Below are 5,819 nucleotides of genomic sequence, written 5' to 3' on the forward strand. Positions count from 1 at the left end.
TGAGAGGTTTTTGCTATAGGGCGCGTGCGCTCGCCAGACAGAGAGAGACAGAAAGATAGAAAGCGAGAAATCACCCCCCATGGGGGAAGGCCACGCCGCAATCCCTTCTCCTCCAGTCTCCTCTCGGGATCTTGGGCACGCATGCACATGTGCCTGGCGTGAGTTTAAGCCACCGGGTCTGGGACTCAAACCGCGGTCGACTACATGGGAGTCCAGCGACATAGCCATTACACTAACTGCTGGTCCCTCCTGTTGTTGCTGTTTTTAATCTGGAGGAACTCACATAGGCAGTTTTTCATGAACCATTCAGCTTTTTCTGCAGTTTTCTGTTTTCTAACTTGCTTACGTAGGGAAATTATACTTGTAGTGAAAGTTAGGACAAAATCAGCTGCTTAGCAATTATCTCTGTATGGTTGCTTTTACTATGAATCATCTGATTCCCTCTCTGCAAGGGTATAACCTGCAGAAAGACAGGGGCACATCTTACCTCTGTCTCTGCCTTGAGCACTGATTAGGTACTCAGGAATTATCACCGTAGCAGGGACAGGAGGAAATGAGCGCTTTCTAGGTTCCTGCCACATACTGTAGATCTTTGTCGTTGTTGTTGTTGTTGTTTTCCACTCATCATTTTATTTAATCCTCATAACATGGCATCAGAGAACCCTTAAAACACTTCTGTCATGTGCAGGATATATACCCACTTTCCAGAAAAGGAAATTGAGATTCAGCGAAGATAGGCGATTTGCTAAAGGCTATATAGTAAGTAAGTAGGAAATGCAAAAATTGTCATCTTGTCTTCGATTTCAGATAATATGCAGAAAATAGCCAATGAGGGCTTAGGGTCAGATAGGATGTCAAAAAGTCAGTTTTAACATTAAAATAAAATTTGTTTAAGAAGTTGGGTTTATCTCCAAAGTTTATTCCTTTTATGAGTTCAGAGAGATGGCACCCCAATAGCAGCTTAACACCGAGACCCACACTAGCCAGCCCTGGATTGTGGGCATTCGCTTGCCCTGCGTGCTCAGGGAAGTCTCCGGATGAGAACGCAGACCCTCCCCTCGTTGGTCAGCCTCACCGAGCACTGTGGCTTACTGCTGCGCCCCCTCTGCCCTGCTCTGTCCCTTGGTTTTGTAATGTTGATGAGACTTCCATGAGCAAAGGGACTGTTTGGTGTCACTGTCTCACCCTCGGGTAGATGTGCTGGCAGCCGTAGGTGTCCCGTGACTCAGAAGTCCCCGCTAGTGTCCGATACACCTTTGCACACGTATCAGAGAGCACGGGGGCAGGGGCATGCGGAAGTGTAGAACTTCTGCATCTCTGAGATCGCAGAGTGAGTGGTATGCAGCGTTTGACAGTCTTTTAACTCTCTTGCTTTTCAAAGGGAGATGAGAATAGGCCAAAATACGTGTAAGTGTAATAACAAAGTTTCTGGGAAGAGCCACACTATTCAAAAGGTTTTTGTTTTTGTTTCATACTGAGAGTCGTGCGGCTATCAAACTGATGGTACTTAGTATGCAGCAAGTGCTGAGAGCACTTGGGAAGGCGAGCCCTGGTTCCCTGGGAAATGGGGCCCATCTGTGTTGACATTGGCTGCTGGGGACCCTCCCTCAGCTCGAAAGCAGCCATCCCACCAACGGGGTCTGATCCAGACAAGCATGTGTGTGCCTCATTTCCTCTTCCTCTTCCTCAGAATAACATTGAGTCCAAACACAGGAATCTCTCAGATCTTTATGGCTGAGGAGGGGAGAAGAGCAAGCTAGATTCCTTTTGGAGTTATAGTACCTGCTCAGGCATTTTCTAGAAGTATTTACTTTTTAGTATTTCAACGGCATGGAGTTGCATTGTGTTAGATGAGCAGAGAGCAATTTAATTCTTTGATATTTTAGGACCAGAGTTTCTTTGAATCCATTGCCTTTTTTGTCAACAGATAATAATAAAGCTTTTTTTTTAAACTTTGGTCAAATATACATATCTTCTTTTTTTTTTTTTTTAGAGGGTTTTCACTATAGGGCGCGTGCGCTCGCCAGGCAGACAGAGAAAGACAGAGAGACAGAAAGCGAGAAATCACCCCCCAGAGGGGATGGCCACACCACAATCCCTTCTCCTCTATTCTCTTGGGATCTTGGGTGAAGACCTTAAAGGAGACATGTATAATACCTCGAGGTATAAGATAAGATTTCCTAAACAAACAAAAAGTCCAAGAACTATTATTTCTTTTCTCTCTTTATTTTTATTTATATTTTATTTATTTATTTATTTTTTTGGAGAGATTTTCACTATAGGGCGCGTGCGCTCGCCAGACAGACAGACAGAGACATTAGAGACAGAAAGCGAGAAATCACCCCCCAGGGGGGATGGTCACGCCGCAATCCCTTCTCCTCCATTCTCCTCTCGGGATCTTGGGCACGCACGCACACGCGCCCGGCGTGAGTTTTAAGCCACCGGGTCCGGGACGCGAACCGCGGTCGACTATGTGGGAGTCCAGCGACATAGCCATTATGCTAACTGCTGGTTCCCACCAAGAACTATTATTGAAGTATTAATCGGAGGGAGAATGTTTCAGAGAATCTGAAAGTTTCCTAGTAACTGGCTGTATGCCATTTCTGTCTTGCGTCTGGAGCATAGCTGAGGCAAAGGTCTTTCTCTGAGAAGGAGGTTTCTGGTGTTTCTTTTTAAATATCTAAAGGCGCTCTGGTTAAACTTGAGTCCCTTACCTTTTAGCATGTGTTTTGTGAGAGACAGTCCAGGGAAACCCTGGGGACAAATGTTAGATGCCCTTCGAGCTGCAGGCAGAGATGGGGGCTCCTCCGATTCCGAGGGAAAGGTGCAGACTCCATGAGTGGAAGCCCACAGTGGTGTGTGGAAGCCCACAGTGGTGTGTGGAAGCCCACAGTGGTGTGTGGAAGCCCACAGTGGTGTGTGGAAGCCCACAGTGGTGTGTGGTGTCACTGCTTAAAGGTAGACTTGCTCTGACCGGAGATAACAGTGTCATTTATCCTTGGGTGAGGACACAGGCCAGCTCTCACAGCGTTTTAACAAAGGTAGAGATGGCTGTATTGTTTACTGACCTGTGACTTGAAGAACACTAGACTGGAGTCTCCGAGCTGGAGCGGGCCACAGAGGTGGTGCTGGTGTGACGCCTTCACTTCCAGGCGAGGACTCTCGGACTCAGCATTATAGGAAGGTCAGCAGAACCAGGGTCAGGCTGAACTTGGGTGTAATGAGCACATGGTAGTGTCCGAGCCTTCTTCCACTCGACACTCCTGTTTCCTGCCTGTCCTGTGCTTTCTCACGGTCCCTGTAAGAACCCTGCTTTTCCCATTTTATACCTTACAAAGTTCCTGTTAACTGTGCAATATCAGTGAATTATTATCTGTTGAAAAGGATCTGAAATAAGTTTTTCTTCTGAAAGCAACAGTACCAAGAAATAGTTTGGGTACCGCTTTCAGTCTCTTCCCTGTTTGACCTTAATAAGCCATAGCGTCTGAACCGATGTGACAGGATCTCATGAATAAATGGTATTTGGGAACAGAGGCCTGATCTTTTTTTTTGGAGGGGGAGGTGCTTTTCTAGGAGAATTATTTTTGAGAAGTATTTTAAAGTGGAAATAGTTCAATTTTTTTATGACTTAAAAAAATGATAAATACTATGTTGTAAACCCAAACTACACAGATATGTCTTTAAAAATGAAGCAACCGTTTATTAACATTTTTGGTGAATGACCTTCTGTCTTTGGGTATACGTAAGTATTAACACATGAATTTCATATAAAGCTGTTATAGTACACCTGTTTTCTTTCATTCCACTGTATTGAGTAGAGATCTTCAAGTACGTAACTATAGCAGCCACTGTCCTTCTAAGTGACTGCCTATGGATTTATCAGTATATCTAAGCATTCTTCTTTAGAGGAACATTTGTGTTGTTCTTAGATTTTGCTAAGCAAATTTGTTTTAATATTTCCTTATTTAATTTTATTTGTTATTATTATGTATTATTATTTTTTTATTTGACCAAAGAAACAGAGAGAGAGAAGGGGAAAGTGAGAAAGCAAGCCACCAGGTCTGGTACTCGAACTGTGGTCAGCCACGTGGGAGTCCAGCACCTTAACCACCACTCCAACCTGCTGTTCCCCGCTAAGCGAACTTTTAACAAACATCTTTATGCATTGTTTTTTCCTCACATGATCAATTGATCTTGGTATATATTTCTAGAAGAATTATTGGATCTCTCAAAAGGTCTTGCCAAATGCATGGCCACTAATAGGTTTGCAAATATCTGTTTAGAAATCTCACCAGTTAAGAGATTTCTTCCCTTTATTTGTAGTCCTCAGGAAGGGAGTCTGATCTGTACGATTTAACAGACATATGTTTGATTTAACTATTCATAGTGCTTTCTCAGAACGTGGATTATTCGACTGTTTCTCCATGCCAAAAAAGAAGTTCTAACACCCTGCATTTCATGAGTAAAAGACTCAGACAGCTCTTTTCCAAGGGGCAGACTTTAATCTCATGTAGGATCCTGCCCAAGTCTTACTGGTGCTGAGCATGCTGTATCCAGCTGTTTTAAGAACTGCCTCTTTTGGAATGCAGTCCAGCATGAGAGCACAGAATGATGACTATCTGGGAAACCAGCCTTCTGATAGGAGTGTAAGGAATTGGAGTTATTTAGTCTAGGGAATAAGGACTGGGGGTGGGAAGTAGGTAACTATCCTCAAGTGTATGTAGGAAGATCTTGCAGATGATCTTGAGGAATTCTCTTTCTTCATCTGGGGAGGGGAAGGGGTGGGTTGAATGTGCAGTGGGTGATTAGTCACTCACAAGGACCTGTTAGATTTGGAGTTGAGTTACATGGAAAGTGGTAGAGTATTTATATATGTTTATGTATAAAACAAACCCACGGTTTCACTGGAACATTGTTCTATTCAGAACCTTAACTTGGTAGGTCTTGAGTCTGGGACTTTTTCCCAGTTTGTTTACAGAGTATAAAATCTGAAGAAAAACCAGAGTGTGTTTATAGATAGTGTGAAATAGTTGCACATCATTAATAGAAATGGGCGAAGAGAGGACGCGAGGATTAAAAAAGGTCTTTTGCAGACAGATCTAGTGTTTGAAAACTCTGGCTCTGTTATTTACTGGTGTCTTATTTTGAGCAGGTTGTTTTAGATTCTGAGCCCCACTGTCTGTGTCTATAAAATAGAAGGCATCCCTCCTAAAACTGAGGGACTTCTGCGTAGACTGACTGATGTAGCCTATAACTAGTGTGGAGGTTTAGAGCAGCGCCTGCCAGGTTGCAGGTGTTTGGTGAGCACTGGCTTTCTTTCCCGTCAACCCTTTCTGGTGGTGACCAGTGAGCAAGATAACCAGCAAATTCTATCTGTGTTCATGGGAAGAAGAGGTTGGTATAGAGTGGAATCATTAGGAAAATTTAAGAAAACAAGTGGGGCTTCAGCTGAGTCTTGAAGTGGAATTTAGATAGTTCCGAGGGGCGGAGTGAGCCCAGCTCTTCTCAAAACCAGAGAGTGCCTCAGTGTCAGAGCTTGTCAAGAAAGTGTGATATGACTGGCTTTCATCAGGAGCAGGTTCTTCTCCAGAGGACAACGTGCAGTTTCTTTTAGAGAGTGACACATCAGTGACTTTCTCTCTTGCCCCCCTCCCTCCCTCCCTTCCTTTAAGTCTTCCTGGCACATAGGAGGAATGTAGTAGAATATGGGCAGGCCTGCTCATTCATCCAGCTGCAGTGGATCTCCGGCTTCTTTTTCTTCTTCCTCTTTTATTTATTTATTTATTTATTTATTTATTTATTTATTTATTTGAGAGGTT

At 43.7% G+C, this 5,819-nt stretch overlaps 1 protein-coding gene across 3 annotated transcripts in view; it reads left to right on the forward strand.

The window, feature by feature from the left end:
* The window catches only part of AFAP1 (actin filament associated protein 1), a 183,789-nt gene that overhangs the window by 74,096 nt on the left and 103,874 nt on the right, over window positions 1-5,819 (forward strand). The window lies entirely within an intron of this gene.

This window comes from Tupaia chinensis, unplaced genomic scaffold (assembly GCF_000334495.1).
Source record: "Tupaia chinensis unplaced genomic scaffold, TupChi_1.0 Scaffold000384_1, whole genome shotgun sequence".
NCBI classification, from domain to species: domain Eukaryota; kingdom Metazoa; phylum Chordata; class Mammalia; order Scandentia; family Tupaiidae; genus Tupaia; species Tupaia belangeri.